Genomic DNA, 26,132 nt, shown 5'->3' with positions numbered 1-26,132 from the left:
GATCTGCACCCCCCCCTTGGCAAACTCCCCCCAGTTTATATACTGGGCATGATGTCACATGGTATGGAATATCCCTTTGGCCAGGTTGGGTCAGCTGTCCTGGCTGTGTCCCCTCCCAATTTCTTGTGCCTCTCCAGCCTTCTTGCTGGCTGGGCTTGAGAAGCTGAAAAATCCTTCACTTAGCATAAACACTACTTAGCAACAACCAAAAACATCAGTTGTGTTATCAATGTTCTTCTTATACTAAATCCGAGACATAACACTATACCAGCTGCTAGAAAGAAAACTAAATCTATCCCAGCCAAAACCAGGACTGACAGTCTTCCCTTGCAGTAGTAGTTTGGGACCACAGCTGTTCCTTGGGACACCACAAGAGCCAAGAAAAATTAACTCTGTCCCAGCCAAAACCAGGACAACTTTTAATATAATTCACAAGTTATTGTCCCAGGAGTGCTTCATCTTAGTTAGCTATGGGGATCATCCCACAGTGTAACAGCTCAAAGGTCAAACTTTATGTGAAATGTTCCTTTTACTCCTTGTAGGTCCTTGGGATTCCTTTCTTGTCACACCTACCTGCTCCATTTTTGAATGACAGTATCTACATATTTGTTCTTTCCATTCTCTGGTTGCATTTTTCTACTCTACATTTTTCTGAAAAGACTCTAGAAGAACTTGTAGCATCAGCTGGTGTAATTTTTCAGATGCTCCCCCTTATTCAGGTAAATAAGTAACTATTTATATAAATAAGCTGAGACATTGTATATCCCTTATAGTAAACATCTAATTTCAACTCCACTGAGGTAATTCCAATACAAAAAAAATAGTCAGAACAACTTATAATTTACCCTGCCAAACTTCATACTAGCTTCGTAATTTCTTTCACACTTCATAAACTGTACAGAAATTACTGTTATTTTCATTTTCTGTGAGGGCACAGTGAGTGAAATACATTAAATACAGCTGAAAATAAAATTTGGAAGGCTATTTTACCATCAAAGCTTGTATGGCAAATAATGTATGTTGCTTCCTGCATAAAAAAAGAAAGATGAAGTAAAAACATAACATTTCCTTTAAAAAATATTTGCTTTACTACCTTTTTTTCAGTTTATTTTTAAGATGGTGTATAGTTAGATGATTTTTAAGGATTAAAATGAACTAATGCAAACTATTTTTGCACTACAAAATATTCTTAAACAAGATACTGATAAAAGTAATTTTTATAACATTGCATTTTTACATGCTATGTTTCCAATTTCAGATTAAGATGCATTCCTATGGCTAATGCCTTACGAACTAAGAAGGATCAAGCAGAAAATCACAAATGAGGACAGAGTTTGGAAGAACTTCTAGAAGAAATAAATGTTGATAAAAAGTATTCTTGGAAGCCAAGAACGGGAAGACTGATCCTTCCATAAAAACCTCTGTGAAAGAAGTAAACCTGAATATCACAAAACTCAAATTATAAATTCAAGCCTTCACTACCTGTCCTAGCCAGATAAGTATTAATTTGTTCCTTAAATGTTTTTTATACTGAGGAAGGAAAGAGGAGAAACAAAGTTTATGTTGACCTAAATGCATTTGACAGAAATAGGCACAGAACAATAACCTTGACACAGGATAGCACAAAAGAGGGGGAGAGTGGAGCCACAAGTTAGTGAGGGGTTGAGCAACTGCAGTGAGACTGTGTAGGCCTCAAGGGTAAGGACAAGCCGCTTAAATTCTCTTTAAGGAAATAAAGGGCCTGAGTGGATTGACTCCAGGAGAAGGGGGTGAAGCAGGAAAAGATTAGTTTAAGCAGATTCTATGCACGAGCTGCTTTTCAGTAGCTGGATTTGTCTATAAGGAAAAGGAGTATTTATATTTTGAACAATTACTGTACATATAAAATATAAAATTCCAGATGTCATATTTGCAGCTAGACATGAGGTATTGCTGAATTTGAACCTTTACCAGTTTTAAGCTTTGCTGTAACCACATGCCTGATAGAAAAGTAAGCACTACTTAAAATGTAAGCTGACTGCTGGCCACACATACTGTTCTGTTAATGATTTACACATCCAGGAGAAGAAGCCCTCAGATTTATGTATACCACCACTGTAAAGCACATTTACAATAAATTCTGCAGCCATGAGGTAACAAAGAAAGTGTTTTCTTTCACTGCTGTGACTCTACAAAAGCAGTAAAACCCTGCTCAGTCATAAAACATTCGGCTGTCTGCTCTCACCAAACCGAGCTCCTTTAGAGTAGAGCAAGCACCTCTGCTCTGTCACAGGATAATACAAATCAACAAGGTAAGAATGAGAAGAAACTACCATGTTGTCTTCGTTATTCTAATGCCCTATTGGCTAAGAAAGGCCACAGGGACAAACACAAAGCTGAAAGCAAAACAGCAGATCAAATTATGGAAGCTATGAGGAAAACTAACAGGAGAAAAAGTTAGAAAATACTTCTAGAAAGTAGATGTAGATAAAAACATACTTGAAATTCAGAACTGAGACTCGGCATAGCATAAAAATGCCACAAAAAGGTGAATCTCAGCAGCAGAGAATTCTGTGCTGTAAGTGCAAACCTTCAGCCCTTCCCACAACAGAAGACTGCTGCCTAAAGCACAGGACTGAAAAATGTTCTGTCGAAAAAGTGCAATGTATTATTACAGGTAATCTTTTTTTTTTTTTTTTTTTTTTTTAATTTCAGAAAGATTTCCTGTAAGTTTTATGCTACAATCTGTGACTTGGTCACAAACACATTGATTCATTCAGCTAAATCTATTTTTTTCTCAAAAAATCACTGAAGACCATTTTAATGCAGAGGAATACTGTTTTAATGCAGGAACTCTTTCAGCTCTGAATCTAGACATTGCCAAACAGGTGAACACGATACCACATACAATACCTCTAAACGAACAAGCTTGCAATAATATATTTCAGTTTTATTATCATGATAGACCAACTTTCAACCATTTTCATTTTTTATACGGACAGCTGGTGTACAGAAAAGAAGAGCAAAAAACATGGGCAAGCTGCTAAGAGAAAAAAGATTACTTAAAAATAAAGGAGGCATTACTGAAGTCACTGGATGCCTTATCTTCCTAAAATCCTCGAAAAATCTCTATCAGTATCCTGTTAACCTTGGTTTTATTCAAAGAAGATTATAATTATGAGATGAACTAGGACCTACTGATACAGAAAATGTAACGGAGGTTCAGTTAAAATAACAACCACTTAAATACCAATGAAACAAAGCTTTTTTTTTTTTTTTTTTGGCAACAAAGCAAATCTCACACACTCTTGAAGAGGAAGAGATACTAATTAGGTTTGGGCCTGGATAACAAATTTCAGTTTCCACTTGGCCAAAAGTTTTGTCGACTTTAGATCCCAAGAGCTGATTTTGTTCCACTGTTTTACAAGTAGCGCATGATAGAGGAAGAGCTGCAGGAAAGGCAGGGCAACAGAGACTGAGCAGATGGGTACAGGTACAGATACAAATCAGTCTCCTCCTGCAGCTCTTGCTGTTAATGCTGCCCAGAAAGATCTCCAGCGACGGGCTAGGGAGGCAGCTGGGGCTGGCACAGGAATTGCCCAAGGAGTCTGGTATGTGAGGGAGAAGAATTGTGCTCTGTTGTTGTTACACTTTTGCATATAGGTCCCAAGGTTTGATCTGCAAACTTTAAGGATACGATAAGAAATCACTTTGGGACAGGACCACTCCTAAATAAAGAATGTATTTGATAACTGGGAAAAGAGGAGCTACACTGTTGGTATGAATTAAGCATGTTTTCAGCATGCTGACTAGAACCAGTCTTTCTAGCTCCACCAAAGGCACACATGCAGAAGTCTAAGCTTAAATACCTAGGGAACTTGAACTTTCAAAACCAAAATACTAGCACCTGATAGATTTTGCAAATGATGGGATTTATATGCTTTGATTTTGCCCGAGTGCCACACTAGGTACCTAGAGACATCTGGAAATCTCACAGGAGATAGTACAGAAGATTCTTCTATCTGAAGGTAACATACCCTACCAGACACATCCAGTGGTTTTCACTGTAACTTCTGTCAGCTTCTTCCTGCTACCTTCCACAAGCTTGCAATCATCTCCAGCTTTCTGGGTCTTATTTTTAATTTTACTAGCATATTAATTATTAAATCTAGAGAAAATTCTTTACTATCTTGCCTAAAGCAAATTAATTGGTCCCTGGTAACTCTCTGACATTCCAAATCATAATTTAAATAGTTATCCTCTTCTATTCTGCTTGATTATACTGATACCTAATAATAAGATTACCAGGAAAAATATAGATCCTATCTAAAATACTTACAATTAAGACTAGTGTGATGCAAGATCAGGATATCTGATCTTAGATGAAGATTTGAAGGAGGAAAAGTTTAATTATGATATTACTTGGCTGAAATGAACACATCTTTAAAATGTCTTAGAGTTTGTCTAACATCCTTCCAAGAAAACAATTCTTATTTATAAACAGTACATTTAAACAGTGAATAATATTTATTTCCTAGTTCTGTATTAAGAATACACATTCTCCTTCTTGCCCACTCTCTTTCCAATTAAGCTAAATATTACAATTGCTTCTAACAAAAGAAGTGTTGGCTTTGAAGTTCTCTTACACCAGAATAGTGGGTGCACCAAGTGGAGCTCAGACATACTCTAACAGTGACACAGCAAGAAGCCTGTTGCCTGTAAGACTACTTACATAACTTGCAAAACTGTCCACAGCAACTATTGCTGTCAAAATCAGCGTTACTGAGAATAAAAAATGGCAACTCAAGATGAAATCGGAAAAAAATTTACTGGGAATATATACAGTGAACATGTATATTCAATTTCTTCAGACCCAAGATGAAACTCTACTAATTACAGAATTATTCCCTCCATGACATTGCCAGGATCCACTTTTAATGCCAAACACCAAATTCAGTACTAAAATATTCCATGAATCCTGAAAAAGATCTCCAGCTCGAAACAGAAAATAAAACAAATTCCAAAACAAAAGACTTTGGTGTCTTCATTTTCCCCTTTTATAGTGCAAAGCATTGATTTGATTTATATCTCATTTTCAGTTCAATATTTTCAGTGTCTGTGAATGCTAGCTCATGATTTTTCCATCAGGAGAAGTAGGACACAGAAATGACACCAGCAGTTGGTAAGCATGGGCAATTAAGTCAACTAAATTTTGTGATTAACGTGTAAGGAATCTGTAATACTGAACTTAGTGTGGTTTTAATCAGTCCCTTAAGACTACTATGTGGGGAAAAAAAAAATATTAACACACATTTATCTTTTGTAAATCACTGCACTTTCTCTAACTGGTTAGACAAAAGCTCATCTGAGTCATTATCTTATCTCTAACAATGACCAGTAATAAAAATACAGCAGGCAGTCCTCTAAGTTAAATACTAAGTTATTTTACCTACTGTACCAATCCCATGTACATTTTCATCACTTCTTTTGCTATGCATTGTCCACATTTAGACTAGTATATACAGGGAAATTTGACTGAATTTAGTGTTAGCTGAAGATACACATAGTATACCTAACTTCCAGCCATCCGGATTTCTGCTTCACTGGGCAAAATATAGAAACCCCACAAAACTCAAATTAAGAGCTTTTCCATGAAATGGAATGCGTGGAAAGCTTGCATGATTAAAGAAAAACAAAATCACATTGTTTGACAGAAGACCAAGAATATCCCCCCGATCTCACTGCCACTTGTGCCAACTTCAGTTGGAATAATTCTAGCATAGTAAGTAGGGATACATTTTCAAACAAGAGGAAAAATGTGATGCATGAAAAGAGAACAATTCCTCAGAAATTAGGAAACAAACCGTGTGAAGGCTGCACCCATACCAACACATTCAGGATCATGCTTGAAAGTAAAACTGTAAGTATTTGCTCATTAGAGTGGAATTCAAAGCAACTTTTTTAAGCTAACCAAGGTCTTTTTTATTTTATGGTCAAATCATCAAACTCATTCTCAGTCTCATGAACTGCAATTCACAAACGTTAACGATGGAGGGATTTTTAATGTAAAAGGTTACCAAGTGAACAACAGCTTCAATCCTTTTCTTTCAAGAATGGCAACACTTTGAATATTTGCCGTGACTATCTTGCATTTACTTGACAAGCAAACTGAAAAATTCATGTTGGTTCAAATTATCACTATTTGTTTTTCCAGGTATTGATTTAATGTGAGACTTCCGATTTCTCTAATTGTGTTTACAGATACTTTAAATCACAGTACCTTGACACTTGTCATATTGTGGTCCAGGATCAAATTGTATCTCAAATTTAATTCCATTTTTCTCTAAAGGTATAGCTGTCTTCTATGGTAGCCCTGTGGCCCTGTAAACACACTATTGTCATTGCTAGTGATGGGCTGCAGACTGTGCTGGCCTTGCAAGTCCACAGGACTGAGGTTTGTCATGCTTACTTTGAACTTTTCTTGGCCTGCCTGCACCTTTTTGTGGGGCTTGTTTAGGCATAGTAATAATTTTTCTAATTTATTTTACTTCTCTTTTTTATATGGTATAACCATATTTTTTTATATATGGTAGTAATATATAGTTATTCTCATACAGTGAAATATTTAATAATGGCATAATGATACAATGTAGAGGAGTGCAAGCCTGGTCTAATAGCAGAAGCCTTGAAAATGAGGACACAAGATGCAGTGCAGAGGAATTCAGGCATAGGTTGATAAGAAAAGGGGGACAAGCTGACACTAGAAATCCATGGGCTACAAAAAACTCACCAATGGCCAGTTAAAGAATGCCTACACTGAGCTGAGCAAAATCAAAGTAATGAAGAACTATATCCAAAATACGTAAAACCCATCAAGTACAGTAAACTTGGATGTAATGTAAACTGGCAGACCAATGAATAAATAGCAAGGTGCAGAACATTAGCAAATGTACAAAACCGGCTCAAAGTGTATCCTAAAGAAGGGGACAAAGAAACCATGAACACCAATATCATATTCCTCCTAGTGAAGAAGTGCAATAAATGCCAGCATCAACATTTCACTCCTCTCAGTGAAAGACTTGGAGCCCTGATGGTTTGCTGCAATGCTCCCCCATTCTTTCTGCTCAAGGCAGACTAACATTGTTGACCTCAGCAGGCAGAGGCAGCAAAAGGATAAGCACAGAAAAAGAGGTAGATACTAGGAATTGTGTCCACAATAATTTTCACTGTATTTTTGAGACTTTTTCTGAAATTGTATTCTTTATTTTCTTTTTCTGTAACCATTAGATCTGGACTAGTGTCCGGGGTTCAGCTGGTGTAGAGTCAATTTTCACAGGAACCTGGGAGGGGGCACAGCCGGGGCAGCTGACCTGAACTAGCCAAGGAGCTATTCCATACCATGTGACATCATGCTCCGTATATATAAATGGGGAGCGGGCTGGGGGCAGAAGCTCTCTCTCTCAGTGTGGGAAGTGTCAGAGCGTTGGGTTCTGGGTGGTGAGCAGTTGCACTGTGCATCACTCGTTTTGTATATTCTTTTATTAGTACTGTTGTTGTTGTAGTAACTTCTATCCTTGTGTTGTGCCAGTAAACTGTCCTTACCTCAACCCACGATGTTCCATATTTTTTTTTCTTTCTCCTTTCTGATTCTCCTCCCCATCCCACCGGAGTGGTGCAGGGAGGAGCGAGCAAGCAGCTGCATGGTGCTTTGTTGCCATCAGTGTTTAAGCCATGACAGTCCTTTTTGGCACCCAAAGTGGGGCTAGAAGGGTTCGGATAACGACAGGTCTGCCCAGAGCATGTTGAAACAAATTTGTTGTATGCCTTTCTTATATCAGTTAAATAGTCACTAGTCACAATGTTTGTTCTTTTGTTCACATGGTGGCATTGTATAAATTCTTATATGCACTGTGTATGCCCTGCAGTTATGTTTATCATGTTTGGTAGAGGGATCAGGATTATCATTGCTCTACTGGGTAATGTTGATTTATGAAATGATTCCATCACTGGTCATGAGGTTAAGCTGGTATTTGTATGCAGCATTGATATCATTCCCATACCTTGGGTGTTTTCTATCAGAATTTATTGGTAATTGCACCCAATCTGTGGGGAAGTCAGGGGGGAATACTTCCTCCCATTCATTCACTCCCCCTTTTCTCCTTCTGGCTAATTACAACAGCTTTTGAGAATTTTGAATATCCTTGGGATGCGCAAGCCAGCATGCTGTTAGTGCTGTGTCTCCTGAATGTCTTTCAGGTCTTGTTTAGGGCTACAAAAAAGTTTCCTAATACCACCCAGAGATCTGCCCCAAGGCTGCATAATCATGAGTGGCATGGCATGTGGGAGAATATGGGTGGGTATCTAGAGAACTTCTCACCTTCAATGGTTTGGAGCTTCACTCCTGAACAACTACAGGACTCTAATAAAGTGATAGAATATTTGAATGGAAAATGCTGCGGCTATTCCAGAGAGGCACAATTTACCACACCATGCTGGGCCCTGGCCAGAATCTACCAAACACTGCTCGATATTATGCAGCACCCTCAGGGGGAAAGGAGGGAAAACCGACCAACAGGCACTGCAGCTACCCAAACCCCAGTGACAGGCACTGCAGCTGAACCAGAAAAGCAACCCATGCCAGTATCAGTCGCCCCTATACAGAAGAAGAAATACGCAAAGAAATCAGTTCGCTTAGTGAGGGATGAAGGTGAACCAGGGTCATCACGAGAACATGAGGAAGAGACAGAACCCAAAATAATCACCCTATCTCTATTGCTGAGTGAGCTGCATGACATGCGAAAAGATTTTGGCCACCATCTAAGTGAGCACATTGTTACCTGGCTGCTCCAATGCTGGAATAATGGGGCCTGTAGTTTGGGATTAGAGGGTAGGAAAGGCAAGCAGCTAGGATCCCTGTCTAGGGAAGGGGGCATCGACAAGGCGATTGGGAGAAAGACACAAGTCCTCAGCCTCTGGAGGCGACTTCTGTCAGGTGTGAAGGAAAGATACCCCTTCAGGGATGAAGTTACATGTCACTAAGGCAAGTGGACCACGATGGAGAGAGGTATCCAGTACCTGAGGGAATTAGCCATGCTGGAGGTGATTTATAATGTCCTGGAAAATGAGCAGTCACCCACAGGTCCAGATGAAGTCCAATGCACGCAACACATGTGGTGGAAGCTTCTCGAAGTGCACCACCAACCTATGCCAACTCATTGAGAGCAATATCCTGGAAAAAAGGCTATAGACAAATGGTGGATGAAGTGGCTGTCCAACTCTGGCAATACGAAGGAAGCCTCTCTTCCTCCCTATGGGCCTGTCTCTTGGCTGTAGAGGAACCGTCCCAGAAGTTCCAGCAATTCAAAGTGGCTACATCCTTCTCCCCACCTGTACAAGCCCACATCGCAGCTATTAGGAGTAAGCATTCCTCTGCTTAAGAGAGAGGAGACAGAAAGTACATATGACAGGGTACCCTGTGGTTTTACCTGCATGACCATGCAGCAGACATGAAAAGTGGGATGGAGGACCTACCCTAACCCTAGATGCAGGGGTATGTGAGTTGTGAGAAAAAGCAGGCAGAAAAGAGGATTCCTCCTGGAAAAATGCCACTCCAGTTTCCAGCAAGCAGCCCTCCCAGCCCCGCCAGGTAGAGTAGAAGGGCTGATCTCATTTCTGATTCTCTTGAAGGGACTTCTGATTCACGTTTGTGAAGAGTGAGTAATGAATACTATGGCCAGGATTAGAGGGGCCCTGCCTCCAGGCAGCTGGAGGAAATGGATAACCAGGTCTACTGGACAGTGTGGATTCGATGGCCTGGCACATCAGACCCACAGGAACATAAGGCTCTAGTGGACACTGGTGCATAATGCACCCTAATGCCATCAAGCTATAAAGGGGCAGAACCCATCTGTATTTCTGGAGTGACTGGGATCCCAGCAGCTAACTGTATTGGAAGCTGAAGTGAGTCTAACTGGGAATGAGCGGCATAAACACCCCATTGTGACTGGTCCAGAGGCCCCGTGCATCCTTGGCATAGACTATCTCAGGACAGGGTATTTCAAAGACCCAAAGAGGTAACGTTAGGCCTTTGGTATAGCTGCACTGGAGATGGAGGAAACTGAACAGCTGTCCGCCTTGCCCGGCCTTCCGACTGTGGGGTTGCTGAGGGATGAAGAACAACAGGTGCCAACTGCTACCACGACGGTGCACCGGCGGCAATATCGCACCAACCGAGACTCCCTGATTCCCATCCATAAGCTGATTTGTCAACAGGAGAGCCAAGGAGTGATCGGCATCAGGTTCTGGGTGGTGAGCAGTTGCAGTGTGCATCACTCATTTTGGATATTCTTTTATTAGTACCATTGTTGTTGTAACTTCTCTCCTTGTTTGTCCCAGTAAACTGTCTCAAACTTATCTCAACCCACGAGGTTCCATTTTCTTTTTTTCTTTCTCCTTTCTGATTCTTCTCCCCATCCCACCGGAGTGGGGTGGGGCAGAGTGAGTGGCTGTGTGGTCCTTTGTTGCCATAAGGGTTTAAACCACGACAACTAGTAAGAATTCTTAGGAATTCTACTCTTCTACTATAATGAAAATAAATTCACAGCTTTACATATAAGAAGTGTTCGGCGTGCTTATACCAAAATGTGAAACACATTACTCCTTATCTACAACTTATTTAAACATTCAAATTTTATTTTCAATTTGCTGAGTAGTGCTCCTTAATATCTAATGTTATTTCTCATGGGAAGGTTGTTTTGACAGCAGTTTTTCAGATATAATCTCTTTACATGATTTTCCTAAAATCTGTGTCATCATATTATATACAGAAACAAAAAGACCATGGCAAATACAGCAACATCATATGACTCAGTATCACAGATATAGGACAGAGATAGATGGGTTATCTTGAAGAACTGCTAGTTCTCAGTTTTCAACTACCTTTGAAGCATGCTTTTTTCCCCATTGCATGCATATAAAAAATGGCACATGTACATGGATGGACAAAGAGAAGGTGAGGGAAAATTGAAAGATTTATGTATGGAGCTTAATATACAGACTCAGTTCTAAACCCAATCAGTGTAATGCTTTCTCATGCACATTCTTCTGCTGGAACTGCTTATATAGTCAATTATCTGTTTTAGCATTTGTTTCTAACAGTCTTCATAATGTGCAAACCATGCTTTAGAAACAAGACAGTTGCTGGCCTGGACTACTGACTAATGCGTAGTTTAGTGTGATGTTGCTACAGCAACCAAAAAGATGGAATAGCATGTCATATATCATTTACACATTACTTGGAACATACAGCTTTCTAAAAGCCATTAACCAAGCAGAGGTGCTATGATGGAGGAGACAAGCATGTCTTAAAGCATTCTAAAACAGTTTCCATTGTTCTGAAGGTCCAGGGAAATAAATCAAAGTAATAAGCAGCAAAAATAAGAGTTAAATATTTAAAAATAAAAGAGCCTTCCTTTTTTTAACACATGATAACAGCATTTCTCAGGGTCCAGTTGCCAGAAGAACATGCTTCTAGATCGTGGATGAATGACCTAGACTTTTTACTTCAGACTTCTAAGAAGTGAATGTTTGTGGCCCACATCATGGCATGCAGAAATCTTGTAGACCCCATGTTGTGCATAGCAAACCAACTACTGTCTGGATGAAAGCTTAAGAGGTTTTCAAAATGGGGGCTATGACCTTGCTCCAATGGACGTCCTCAGCAAATACATGTCCTTTTATTAAAAAAGTCTTGGTCCTCTAATACAAGCTAATTACCTCTTCTCCCTGCAGATACACAAACTAATATGAAAACACAACCAGTATGTGTTTCTGTGGTGGTGATGGACAAATTTAGCAGACAAATTTGGAAAATTCAAACCGGTAAATTTCATGATTTAGTGAAGCTATTTAAGCATCGAGTTTGCAAGTGATTTGGAAAACATGCAGTTTATTATGCATTGTGAAAAAAAGTACCCACTGTTGGGTTAAAATTTTAGGTTCACCAACAGGGTGCACATTTTGGATAAGAAAGTGAACAAAACATCTGGGAACAAGTCTGGGGATGTTTTCCAGACCACAGCAGAAAGATTAATGACCTAACTCTGTCAGGCTGAAATGGAAGCTTACAGAGGGACTGGATAAGGTTTTGATTTGAGAAAAAAAAGAAGAAAGAGCAGTAAAACAATCTATAGAGTGAATTGGCCTGCTGCTCATTGTCAAAAAGGATATAATTCTTTGCTCATGTACAAACACAAGAGAGTTTCACAATTTGTAAAAAGGGAACATTTTGTACTGCCAGCAAGAGGAGAAACTCTGTAAGCAATGGAGGATGCCCAGTCTTTTTCTACATCTGAGTACCAGAGGGTTTCTGGCAATCACATTCAGAAGAGTGACAAGTTTCTGCACGTTCAAGACACTCCCTGAGAGCACCAAACTGAAACATCTTGAGTGCACAATGCTTACTATACTTTCCACAGCATCCTCCTGCACAGTGGGGAATATGGTGCAATACATCATTTCAGGGCTGGAGACAAAGGCAACATGAATCCAAGTGGAGTATAGCACCTTCCTTATTTTATTTAAGATGTTTGTGCAAGTAGGATCAAGTTTTTGAAAATGCCACCTACTACATGGACATCACTGCCTATATGCCATAAAAAATGGACTGGACATGAGGGTAAGAAAAAAGTAAAGAAACTATGACAAATCTGAGGACAGGGACAACTGGAAGAGGACCGCAGAGGAAGAACTCTTGGTAGAGGTCCTCACTTTGGGGAAGAACTACAGAGCCTGTAACTGTACATGAATTCATCACCATAATGTGATGGAGAAGAATAAAGAGGACCTTCAAGATATGCTGCAGATATCTCCTCAGAGGGTAGTGGCAAAAATTCTATTCACACAGCTGTTGGTATCCTTTTACCATGGTACACCACTGTTCCAACAATATCTTCCCTAGTCATCAACTCATCTAGGTTTACCATTCAGAAACAATGAGATAGAATTACCAACTAAATCCATCCAGCTGGGATTCCCCCTCCTTCTTCTTGCAAGGAGTATCAATGCTATGGAGCTTATTGGCCTCCATCCAGCCTGTTAGTTGGCCCACATACAAAGAAATACCCTTCCCTCTGGAAGGATCTGACTGACAAAATTTAGCCAACCACAAAAAGGAGCAGAGTTCCAGTGAGTCTGTTTCAGTATCACCTAATACAAAGGACAAAGATCCCAAGACAGTGCAATAGATCATGGCTTTGCCAGGAGTCCCTAAGGATGCCACAAAGGATGGGGCACAGTCCTGAATCAGGACAGAAGCTTAATGCCGTAGCTAGTCATGCTCTTACAGTGAAATCTCCATTGCAATGCTTGCTGAATGTGCTTTGAGCTACTATGGAAAACCACATGTGCTAGCAAGTAGACACATGCAAGGCTGTCAGCAACGTTCTGGCCAAATGGAGGAGGCTGATTAGATCAACAAGGACTGGCAGCCTTGCCCCATGCTTTTTCCAGAGAATTATTTCAGATGGAGGCCAGGGACGCTATCATATCATGCCATCTTTTCTTGTAAGGCATTCCAGGCTGCAGGCGTAATCTCTTCACTCAAACACTATTATCATATTGCCCGGCAAAGGGAGTCATGGCTTTGGGTGAGTGCATCATGAGCTGAATTAAAGGTAGGCCTGCAATGTCCTACAGAAGATAGGGCAGCACCAATTGTATATGCTAGAAATAGCAGAGAAAGAGGTACAGGGCAGCAGAACTGGGTTACACAACATAGAGACTGGAAAAGGGGACATAGAGATATCATTCTGGGGTCTCTGCTGAGGCTTTTATTGAAGATGCTCATCTGGTCTTGACAGGAGAACAGCGTGTAAGCAGGAAAAGTCTGGGCAGCAGAAAGACTTACAGAAAAAAAAGAGGAAAAACCCTGCTGGCACAAGCTATTGAAGGCAAAATCTCATTCAGGTACAGCCAAATGTCCTGTGTGACCAACGAGACTGGGCCTTGGGCAGAGCATTTTCTGATCTCATACACAAATTAAGGTTATTTAAGCATGAATGTCAAATCCAAGCAAGTCCTCTTGCTTATCATAAAAAGGCTGAAATAAAACCCAGGAGAAAGCCTTTTTTATTTTACTGTAGTGGGTTGACCTTGGTCAGCTGCCAGACGCCCACGCAGCCACTCTTATTCCCTCTTTAACAAGACAGGAGGCAGAAATAAGATTAAAAAACCTTGTAGGTTGAGACAAAGACAGGGATATCACCTACCAATCACCATCTCAGGCAAAACAGATTCAACCTGGGGAAAATTAATTTAATTTATTGCCAATTAAATAGATTTGGATGGTGAGAAGAAGCAAAGACAAAATTAAAACAACATCTTTTCCCCACACTCCTTTTTCCTAGGCTCAACGTCACTCCTTTTCTGACTCCTCTACTCCCCACCACCAAAGCAGTCCAGGGGGCACTGGGGAGTGGGCGATTATGGTCAGTACACATTAGTTCATATCTGCCTCACGCTTTTCCCCTATACTACTCCACTGCTCCAGCATGGGTTCTTCCCTTGGGCTGCAGTCCCTCAGGAACTGCTCCAGTGTGGGTCCTCTCCACAGGCTGCAGTCCTTCAGGAAACACCAACCTGCTCCAGCGTGGGGTTCTCCACTGTTTCTCCGTGTGGGTATCTGCCTCACCATGGTTTCCTCCATAAACTGCAGAGGAATACCTGGTCCAATGCCTGCTGCAGCTCCTCTTTTCTTTGCCCACCCTGGTGCTCACACTGTTGTTTCTCACACTTTTTTTCTCACTCCTAACATTGCCATGCAACATTTTACCCTTTCTTTAAATATGCTCTCACAGAGGTGCCACCAACTTCGCTGATGGGCTCAGTTGTGTCCTAGGGTGGGTCCATTGTGAAGCCAGCTGGAACCAGCTGTGCCCAGCACAGGGCAGACCCTGACCTCTTCTCATAGTGGCCACCTCTGCAGCCCCCTGATGCCAACACCAAGTACGTCCACTAACATTTCTAATGTGAAGGCAGCAAAGTTTGGTCCAGCTGGCTGGCTCAACCTCTTTGCTGTCTGTAGCTATGAAAATATGGGGATGAGGAAGAAGATGAAAGAAAAAAGAGTTTGCAAGGGGTGAAGGGAGCAGACTTAGAGTCTCAAGACTAGGTAAAAGAAAAGGCAAGAACACTCACGGTGCTGTGAAACTTAAGCAAGATCTCTTCCTCATAGACTGCTCTCTTTGTAACCAAAGTCGGTCTCAGGCTTGGCAACAGCTTAGACGTGGGCCTGAAGACAAAAACAAAGGGCCGTTGCTCTTTACTGTCCTTTCATGGACTGCAAAGTATTCAGCTGACTTCCAATAATTTTATCCAGGCTTGTATTAAGTTGATTTTATGGACAATACTACCAGGCCTTAAACCACCTGACAGTGCACACAGTACATATCTGATAAGAAGCTGTCATCAGAATAGGGGAATATATCATATGACAGCACAGCTAAGTATAAGCAGTAAGAATCTAGGTCAGAACAGCCATTTCTTGACTGTAAATCTCTGCATGGGAACAAGTTAATATCACAGCCTACAGGGAGACTCTGAAGTCCTAAAATATGTGAATCACACTGTGTCACAAAGTATATAATAAAGCTGAACATGAATTGTTTAGAGTAGCTTGTAAGTTACCAGAGTATGAGGCAGTGTTGTCAGGACTTCTCCAGAGAACTGCTATAGTTATATATTTCTGAACAAAACCTCTGACCCAGTTGGTCACGTTGCTTCTGTGGAAAGCAGCAGTGATGTCAGAACAGCAGTGACCAAAGCAATGAACACTTAGTGGATGGCCTTGAGCATGTTCGCTACAGGTACAGTTACAGGAACAGAGCTTGCCAACTGTAAGATAGCTCCAAAACTTTAATGAGTACGTTGTGGCTAAATGATGCCTACCCATTTCTGGATCCATAAGGACACCCAGGAACAGCTTTGAAAAGGCAGAATAGTTAATTCTGAATTAATGAAATAAGGCCCAGAAGGGCCTTCCACATACTGAAATTAGTATCCCATTACTAATAGACCAACAACTGAAGGATGATGTGGTCTATCCGCAGATGCTAGTGTGACCTCATTCTACAGCTCTGGTGTGTTCTCTGTGAAATGGACAGGGAACAATTTTTGCATTGCTGAGTGATACTGTCTCAGAGCCACGGAAATATGGAAACTGCCTGACCTTGCATTTAGCCAGCCTGCATCTCGTCCTTTTTCCGTTTCACATGTATCAGCTTGTTGACAGCACGCTGACACAACAAAATCAAATGTGGACATTGAAGGCGGTAAGTAGGGTACCCTATACAACAGGCTTACCTGCTGAGATTATGAAGTACATATAGCACAAGGGAGGCTAGTACAGATTTCTAGGACAGCTTTTGCTTTAGCTATTAAACCATCTATATTTCAACTCACAAGTTTTGCCACTTTTACTCTTCTCATTCTCTCTCCCACCCCACCGTGGGGGAGTGAGCAGCTGCGTGGTGCTTAGCTGCTGGCTGGGGTTAAACCACGACATGCCTAAAGGCCCCCAACCTGTTTGGACAGAGCTGATGAACTCTGGAGGTGCCTAAGCACCTCTAAATAGCTTAGATCCCAAATGATGCAGCAGTTGTCTCAATAACCATTAACCACCAGCATCAGCACTGGCAGGTCAGGCAGCAGAGAGAGGCATACATAAGCCCTGACCTGGGGAGTTTGGAACCGGCACATTTGTTACCAAATACAAGGAGCAGGTTCTAGCCCCGGTGGAATGATGATCTCCTTAGGGAAACTGGTACCTAATTTACTTTCTGGAGTATAGAACCTGGGCACAGCATTTGCAAAGATGTGCAGTAGTGATTACTAAAGATTTTGATAGAGAAGGATTTAATCAACAAATTCAAGTACTGAGCTACTGGCATAGCAAATAGCAAGTGTAATTATCAAGGCATTCCTCCCAAATGAGCATGTATCAAAACTAACCAAATATTTAAAAACTGGTAAATAGCAGTCTGGGTTAACAAAACCAAAACAGTGTTAACAAAACAAGAACAAAACCAGTGTTATCAGTTTAACAGAAACAGTGTGCTGAAGTACAGGAGGAGACTTTGATTTCAAGGAAAAGGTAAGTAAGTCTTTCCATGGCTTCAGCTTTTCCTCTTGAGCACTGAGACAACATCTGCATCCTCTAAATGCAATGGTTTTGCTGAGCCATGAGACTGCATCTTTACAGCAGTGCATTATGTCTTGGACTGCCCCATCCTAAAAAAGTCCATTTACACACTTGTTTTCTCTAAATCTCATAATTCCCTGAGAACCAGGGAAGATCTCAACTGCTTTCAGATACCTCCCCAGGACACTTTACTGAAAAAAATTATCACAAAAGGGGTCCAAGAGGTCTGTGGGAAGTGCATAAACATCGGAAGTGTTTATGTAATTACTACTACCACTTAAGTGCACATTGCAGATTTCCACAGTGTTGGACACAGTCAGGAATGTTACTGGATGCCTGATAAAAAAATGGGGTAAGAAACTAAGAGAACAATGTGGAAAGCTTATCTCTATTGTACAGAGCTGGGCTACAGAAACACATATAGCACTTCTCCTTCATAGTCCTCTCTTTAGTTTGGCAGTTTAACATGCACGTTGCCTAAACAAAGCTCTCAAAACCTTTAGCAGGGGTTATACACATGGAAGAGAAGCAATAGTGCATAGAAAGAAAAGCACAAGTTCAAGGCATTTGCCCCACTTACCAATGTGGTGATCTGTACTAATCTAAGCATGAGGTCAACAAAACAGGGCTTTATAAACTCAGTTATCACTAACATGGGCAACAGTGACTCTGAAGAGGTGTCTGAAAGGTGGGATTACAGCCCTTTGTCTTTTCCCTTTCCTCCTGTTTTTTCCAAGGAACTCCCTTCACTTGTACAGGTTGGGAAAGACAGTCAGGTGAGCTGCGGGAACACCGGCCAGACCTGTCCTACCAGTGCTGCCCAACCACCGTAAGCGCAGTGCTTGAGGGGATCACCGCCTCCCCAGCTGCCATAAAGCACTTCCTTCCCACCACAGGCAGCACCTTAGCTTCAGAAAAGCATAATTAAGCCTTTCGTATTCCTCACTGATATGTCAAAAACTCAAGAGTGAGAATATCTAATACCCCTGCACACATGAACCAGCTCTCACCACTGCCTAGACCTGCAATGAAAATATGTGCTGCAGGCAACTGAAATAGTAGCTGAATCAGAGAATTCCAGAGCTGACACTAGTGTCATAGTTCAGTCTTCAAAAAATAGGTTTTGAGTTAAGGTAGATCTGTAATATATCAGCAACCTGTCATCCACAGAATTCTCTACAGATCCACCCACACAGAGGCAACAACTGGGACCAGAGGCTGGAAGAAACCACCTGATTCAGTCAAGCCACCTGCTTTTATGAATAACCATATTGCATAAGCCTGTTAATGAACTAATCAAGATACCTTTTAAAAGTAGCTACTTCTTTGGCTCTTGACTTTTCTCACTGGGAGGTGATCCAGCCTTTAATTGCTTTAACAGAAAAGAATAATCTTTGAATCTCCCACTGAAGTTTATTCTCTATTTTACATCTACTTGTTCTTGTGGCTCAGATAGTTCAGAGTTTTGCATTTTATTTTCCTCTCTGACCTTAGTGTTACAGCCTCCCCTTGGCATTCTTCCTCCACTGTACAACATGTTACAGAGAGACACAATATCCCCTCTCAGACAGCAGACAGTTGGGTGGAGCTTTGATGTCCCTGCCCACGGTAGGGGGGGTTGGAACTTGGTGATCTTTAAAGGTCTGCCCCTTCCAACCCAAATCATTCTATGATTCCATGATTTTACTCCTTCTTGGACTTTTTGCTAGGGTAAACAGATTATTTTTGAGGTATCTCATAAGAAAGGCTACTAGAATAGTAGGACTAGAGCCTTTCTTTTAATCTGCTCCAATTTTCATTCATGTTTCTTGAATATGAATAAGTAGAACTTCACAAATTATTTTGATGTGTTCACTAGAACTTTGTATAACATCATCAACGCTCTTCTAATTCTGCTGGAAGTAATTCAGCTAAGGCAGACCGAAGCTCCTAGGACTGTACTTGCCAAAGTAATTTGCCTGTGCTTCCAACTAACAACCTTCTGGCTGAAACAGTAATTTTTGTTACTAGTTCACTCCCAGTCTTTGTATTCCATTCCATTGGACTTGCATTTTGCACTACTGGATTTCATCCTGTTTATGTTGCTGTAGTTCTCAAGGTCACCTAGTTCTTCCTGTATAGCACTTTGATACTAAGAGTGCACTTTGCATAACAGGGAAATTTCATTCCTAGGTTTTATGTCCAAGTGATTAAAACAAGTGATGAAGACTCAGATCGAACACTTAGGCTGAGGAATTTCAAAGCTAACCATCTTCTACACAAGAGCTTTACTTTCATTGCTGGTGTTAATATCTATTGAGGTACAGCCCTACAAATCCCTTTCTAAATCCCATTTTCAATCCCATAGTTTCCTATGTGCTAACATAAAATATGCTTTATTGAAGTTAGGTGAGATTTACTCCACTTCTACATAGACAGGTATCAGATTAGTCTAGCTCAAACTACTTCAACATTTCATTCTACTCTCCCTTTATTTCTGTATTTGTCTTTACCTTAAAAGAACTGTTCTAAAGTTCTGCATATTTTCTAAATTACTCTGACCAGTGCATAGCTGCCTGCACCTTTTTCTCCCAACCTCCCCTTTAATATAGATTCTATATACACAACATTCTTGAGTCATTTTGTAATATCCGAGAATGAACGGACTTTATAATTACATGCTGTTCTTTCTTATACCACATCCACACAGCTACGTGATGGAGATTCCCTATTCTCCAACATTAGCAGATGACTTAGGAACTCAACAAAGCATTTGTAAAAAGAAATCTTGTGTGAAACCTTCAAAAAACCAAAAATACCAAGTCATATATAACTGTAGAAATCAGTGCTGGAGAAAAGTAAAACATCTACTGAAATCTGTATGAATTTATGAAATGAAGAACAATATTGAAACCGGACTCTGTGTGTTGCTGTGTGTCAGCAATTTGGGCCACTGTTCTCAGATCCATAGGCAGTATGTTTTTTATTAGCAGCCTGGCTTTCTGTCATGGTGTCTAAAACACCCTTGGTTTTGTGGTTCTCAGATCTTTAAAATTATTATTCTGGTATTGCCTTACACAGATTGGCTTTAGCCCAAATGTTTGTCAATTCATCATTTCAGCTGCTTCAAAAATGTTCTGCAATTTTAAAAGTAAATGCTTTTCTTTTTACTGAAATATGTTATTTCTCACATATACACTTTCAAGTTATAAACTCAGGTTTGTTTCTTCTATTCAAGGAATAAAATTCTTACAAAACCCACAAAGTTATACATATTCACATCAAAATGAAAATGCCAAGCAAACACACACAGCTCTTTTGAGAACAAATTACTGTAAAAAAAGAACTTTTTTTTTCCCTGGTGATACTAGTTTCTAAAGGAATATAAAGTTTTCAGATGGCCTTTCAGGGTTTACTTGTCCAACTTCATTCCATAAACCTGAGGCAAAGACTTGAAAATAAATTACCTACATATATAGATGTAGCACTATGTCTAGATGAAAGAAAAAAAACACAAATAGTGAAATAACAGATCTAGTTCAAAGCCACAGGGGTTTTCATTATATTAAGTAAAACTGACTTGCAAATATTCTTCTTAAGTGGACTTGATCCTAAATCTGCTTCTTAGCAAAGTCTGAAGTGTTTTTACAAGTGTTTTCTCTGAAGCCTTTCCTTTCAGCTCTGTGTCTCTCTTCATTAAACACAAAGCCTCGTGGATATTTACTAACATGTAGGTTGTTTATTCCAATACTTAAACTGTGGGGCAGGTACATTATTTAATTTTAAACACTGGGAATTACTTTTCTTGCAGTAATGTTGCATTTAAAACTCAAACTCAAAGATTATATATGGTTTTGGTAATAACATGATACAGAAATATTCTATAACCCTAGGCTAATAGGAATTTTACGTCAGCAGTAGTTTGCCCATGGCTTAACTTTCTAATGGGATACTCGCAGCAGGGCTCTATCCCAGCACCCCAGATACCCGACTTCTTATTACTTAAATCATTCCCAAGTTATTTGCAGACACTGAGTTCAAGGACAAAAGGAACAATCATAACTTCTAGTACCATTTGCACATCTGTGACTAATACATTTCATCCATTTAGCCAAACAATTTGAGATAATATGTATCATCCATAAAAAGGGCAGAAGTAACAGTGTGATCTTACCAGGCTCTGTTCTCAAGCAGCCTCCACTGATTTCAGAAACCTTCTTTGTCTCCAAATCTCCTGGCTGAAGTGCAGTGTTGTGGCTTTTCCCCTGTCAATTGACACAAAAAATATGTTGTGTCACTTTTCAGCTTATGCCTCGCTTCTCCCTATGGATGCCTACCATAAAGGCCTTTGTAGACATGATCCCTGATAACTCATCTTGGGGGGGGGGATGGAAATCACGCTCAGAACTGAAGTGGTATCGTTAACTTTTAAGTTTTCTGGTTTTAGCTTCTGTTGATGGGCTCCTATGGCTTTAACCCCCAGATGAAAAGGCTTTTAATAATTTTCCTCTTTATACAATGACCTAAAAATTAAGTCACCTATTCTTTCTGAAAAAACAGATGGACCCCCTGATTCTCCCCACATGAAGACACCGACTTCAGCTCCCCCACAAATACTGCAGATCTCTGCACCCTTCTATTTCTTCAGCATTCGTAAAATGCAGGAACACACTGAATACATGAGAATGCATTTTGTAATGGTGTACAGAGAGATTGTAAACAAAATTACCCTGTTATGGAGGCAAGCTTGTTGAGATCTCATGTTAGCCTATAGTGTCAAACTAACAGTACCTGAGTTGCTCGTCCTCTCTGAAGCCTCAGCAGTTCTCAGAATCAGTGATACAGTCTCTACTCTGTAAAAATTACCTTCGTTACTCACTGCTTGCTCTCTACCATTTTGCACCTAACTATGCTTTATGCACTGTACAAATGACTCTAAGCTACCGTGTGATCCACATTGCCATATATGATTACCTGCTTCTCGTTCTTATTTACCTCCATGACAATTGTTGGCCACCACTTTAGTAAGGAGTGATTTCATTATTTCTTTCATCATCAAGAATTAATCAAGCAGAAGCAAATGCAGTATTGTTCTCTCCAGAGGTCTTCTGGCAACAGCTCTAAAGAAACACCACTACCTTTTGAGATTTAGTGTGTATTTTAATCCATTTTTAAGCCCTTACTGTTTCAAACGCAACTCTGAAGAGAAAATTAAATTGTTTTTCAAAGAAAATATATTTTCCTGAACATTACATCATTGATGGAACTCAGACCTTCAAGAACCCTTACAAAGAAATCTTGCTTTGGGATTTAAAGTGGTCCCTATAGCTCAAGAAGCTTTAGGATTCTTTTCCATTTTGGATTTGCTGTGGTTAATGAAATCAAATTCAGAACCAACTTATGTAATCTACATTTCAGCTATCCTGTGTTAGATCCTGTGACCTATTCTGATCCAGCAAAGCCTGATTCTGCAAAAAAAAAAAAAAAAATTTGGCCTGTCTGTATTCTTACACTGAACTCAAGAGAACTACATCTACACCTAATGCCTTCTGCCGGCTAGATCACGTCCATTTTCTGTGGGAGCTTAGAGGATTAGAGGATATAATTCTCATACAGAAACTTCAATGTATATCTGAAACAAAGAAATATGCTCAATGGCATGGACAAGACAAAACTGTACTGGTACTGAGCCCTTTTAAAAAGCTTGTGAAAAACCCTCTGTCTGTTAAAAAATCTGAAATATATCTACATTCAGAAGAAAATCAGTCTTTTATTGTGTAAATATTTGGTGGAAAATTGTAAGACCAAATAAAAATCTTCAGGATACAATGATTTCTCATTTTGTTTTTCTAAAGAACTAGCACAACAAGATCAACCCTCAGAGCTGGCCTTTAGGAGTCACCATGATATATTTTTTTAAGGAAGAATGTAGTTGTTCCAATATACATTCTTCTGATTAAATTTATCCTTGTTGACTTCTGGTCAGTTGTAACAGGGTCAGGCTATTTTCAAGTTTTAGAGATCAGCTGAAGATTACATTAGTTAATAGTTTTCTAGCAGAAAGCATACCTGTAAATCAGTATTATTTTGGTATGCCTCCAGGGGATCTCTGTGTTCAGTTTTAACTGGACTTTTGAACAAACTGCACTTTCTGTGCACCTGCAGTCTTCATTGTTTGGTGCTATGCCATGGGTTACTGTATCATGTGCCCTGCCCCTGGAATTCTCCAACTAGCTACACGAAGAAACAGAGTCTTTGCTTGACTATAAAATGAACACAGTTTTGCCTATGTATTTTTAACTTCAGTGGTGTATTTAAGGCAACACAGAAGACAGCTTCAGCGCAGGTCACGTCATTTGATTTCAGTTTATGTTTTACACGGTAAGATACTTGCTTTGTAAAACACGCCAGAATGTTTGCATTAATAGATTCTCTAAAGAAAAATAGGACCGACTTCTTGAGGCAAATCTCTTCAGCACAGCTGGGGACCAAGGCGACGGGGAAAGAAAAGGTGGAGAGGGGCATGCACAGCATCTGCCCCAGGTGGGACGCTGCGCTTGGCAGGCCAGTGGCTGCAGTGACACGCGTGTTGCTGCTCTGCGCTGTGTCCATGTCCCAAGTACTGGGAAATGCTCACGCAGCCTTTGGGCTAGGACAGTAGCCAAGAGCGGACTCCTAAGCTACTCCATAGCTTAGCAGGATTGCGCTGCCTGGTTAACTACCCATTCTGCAGACAAGGGCATCTGGACCTGAGTTTCAGGGTGGATAGAAAATTAGCCTCCCACCAAGGTAAACGTGGGAGGTTCTTCATAGGGAAAGCAGCAGAACCACGGAGACTGGAGGCAGTTTTTAATCTACCATTGCTATATGAAACCTGACTGAGCTGTTTTTAGCATGGCATTGATTTACAAAGAGGTTTCCTGCTTCAGCTTAACCCTCACTAGTGCCTACACTAGCAGGTTGTGAACTGGATTAGTAAATAAAAGCAAGTAAGTTTAACTAACTCTAATAAAAATATGTAGCTGAAATAAAAAATGAATAAACAGTAACAAACTCATTAATTCATTGATTTAATCTCTTTAATTTTTCCCATGAGGTAGTTTATATGGGAGTTAATGAGCTGCTAGTCATCAGTCATTGGACACTGACTTCTCAACATTCAAGAGGCTGATTAAACAATAGAGGTGTTTATTTCATTCTGGCAGCACAACAGGATTGAGATTATTAGTTAAGAAAGAGAACTGGACATTTTGAACAAGGGAGAGGCAATCATTCTAGTTGTACCAGTCTGAAGTTACTCTCATAAAACTCACTATAATACTAGCTTTTTCCTTATATGGATTAGAAAAGAGGAAAGCACCTAAACCAGGGTATGATACATAAAACAAAATAGGGCATAGGATTTTAACATGCAGAGTTACTCCAAGTGTAATATAGAAAAGGGGGCCACCACGACTAATGGACATCTACTATCTTCAAAAGAAACTTCTATATATAGAGAGAGACTGTTAGAACAGCCTCCACCCTACTTATAAATTGTAGATGCCAAGCTATGAGGAAAAAAGCTCACATTTTGTAGTAGGGGATTATTTTCTTCTAGTCTTTTTTGGTGATGCTCAGCAGTTAAGCCAGTTTATGTGGTACAGTTCTACCACTTGAACTAATTTCAGCAGTCTTGCCCAATAAACTCCAGATATTCCTACCTTCTCTGTAGCCTCATTTCCAGCACTCACCTGAACCTGTAACAAATCAGTTCAAGGAACTAAAATCAATCACTTTTCTTTTTGTAGAGCTATTTCTTTGTTATCTTAGCTCCTTGAACAAATCAGATGAATATCAGTCAAAGAACAAGGGAGGAGGTGGAGATGGTTTAACCTCTTATGCGATCACACTTAAACCCCATTTTTAAAGTACCTTTGCTTCAGGCAAACACTAAGAATAATCCCTGTGGAGTTTTGATTCAAGTATGAGGATGCAGCTAAAAGTTAACATCAAGGTGACAATGTAAAAGCCAATGAAAAACTAGGTCTTTACTGACTGCTATCAAAGTATTATTAAAATATGTCTAGGTGTTCTTTGTAGCCATTAAAGCTGGCCCTGCATAGTCACTGACCTGCTGAACCTAGTAAACTGTCTGTTAACAGCAGTTAGCTGAAAAGCAAAACACAAGACTGGAAATACAGTAAAGGCATTTTTCAGGTACTCATGAGTATTGCTTATTACCTGCAACAAGTTTCCCTCATGTCTGTTTGAGTGAAGACCGCTCATGCTACAAATCCTAGTACAGCTGTGAAGACATACCAGGACTTTCAGAGTTACTAGGCAAGAGTCGTAAAAAGAGTCCATCACACAACTGAAGAAGAGCTTCCAAGCCCAGGTGACCTGTGGCTCAGCTACCTGTCTCCAGAATCACAAAAAACAGCCACACCTCCCCTGTGAGCTGGGAAAAGCTAGTTGTTATCTGTGGGAACCAAGGAGAGATTTTCCTGAGAGGATTAAAATCAGCTAAATACACAAACAGCAATTTTCTCAAGTATGTTTGTTACAATTAAGTAGCAGTAGGATCCCCATGCAATGGGGCAGCATGAGCAAAGTCTGAGAGGTAAAATTATGGAACATTATGTTGGTCCTTATGCTGTGGCTACCAGTCTTCCCACAGTTAGCAAAAGAAAGCTTTAAGATCTGGTGGAAAAAATGGTAATGGGGGTCTGTGGGGGGACAAAGTCCTACAGATCCAGGGAAAATTATCTCCTCTTCAAGGAATCTAGTCCATACACTCTAGACCATATCCACCTGGCTTTGGATGCACAGGACATATAAAATTGTGATTTCTTCTATAAAGAAACTTGAAATTTCATGTTTGTGTCAAGCACCATCCCTTACCAGTGGTCGGAACAAAGGCAGCAGTTCCCCAGCTAATAGGGTTACAGTCCTCAGCTCAGACACTGTTCACAAGAGTGTAGGTTACACTAACCTC

General features: G+C 40.2%; 1 protein-coding gene across 3 annotated transcripts in view; it reads right to left on the bottom strand.

Annotated features, from left to right (window-relative positions):
- Positions 1-26,132, bottom strand: part of PRLR (prolactin receptor) — a 124,925-nt gene that overhangs the window by 40,745 nt on the left and 58,048 nt on the right. For all 3 annotated transcript variants that reach the window (XM_049796443.1, XM_049796442.1, XM_049796444.1), the window contains exon 2: positions 21,330-21,420. The gene's annotated coding sequence lies outside the window, so the exon portion shown is untranslated. The remainder of the gene's footprint in view (positions 1-21,329; positions 21,421-26,132) is intronic.

Source organism: Accipiter gentilis, chromosome Z, assembly GCF_929443795.1.
Source record: "Accipiter gentilis chromosome Z, bAccGen1.1, whole genome shotgun sequence".
Classification (NCBI taxonomy): Eukaryota; Metazoa; Chordata; class Aves; order Accipitriformes; family Accipitridae; genus Astur; species Astur gentilis.
This window is presented reverse-complemented; position numbering and strand designations above follow the sequence as displayed.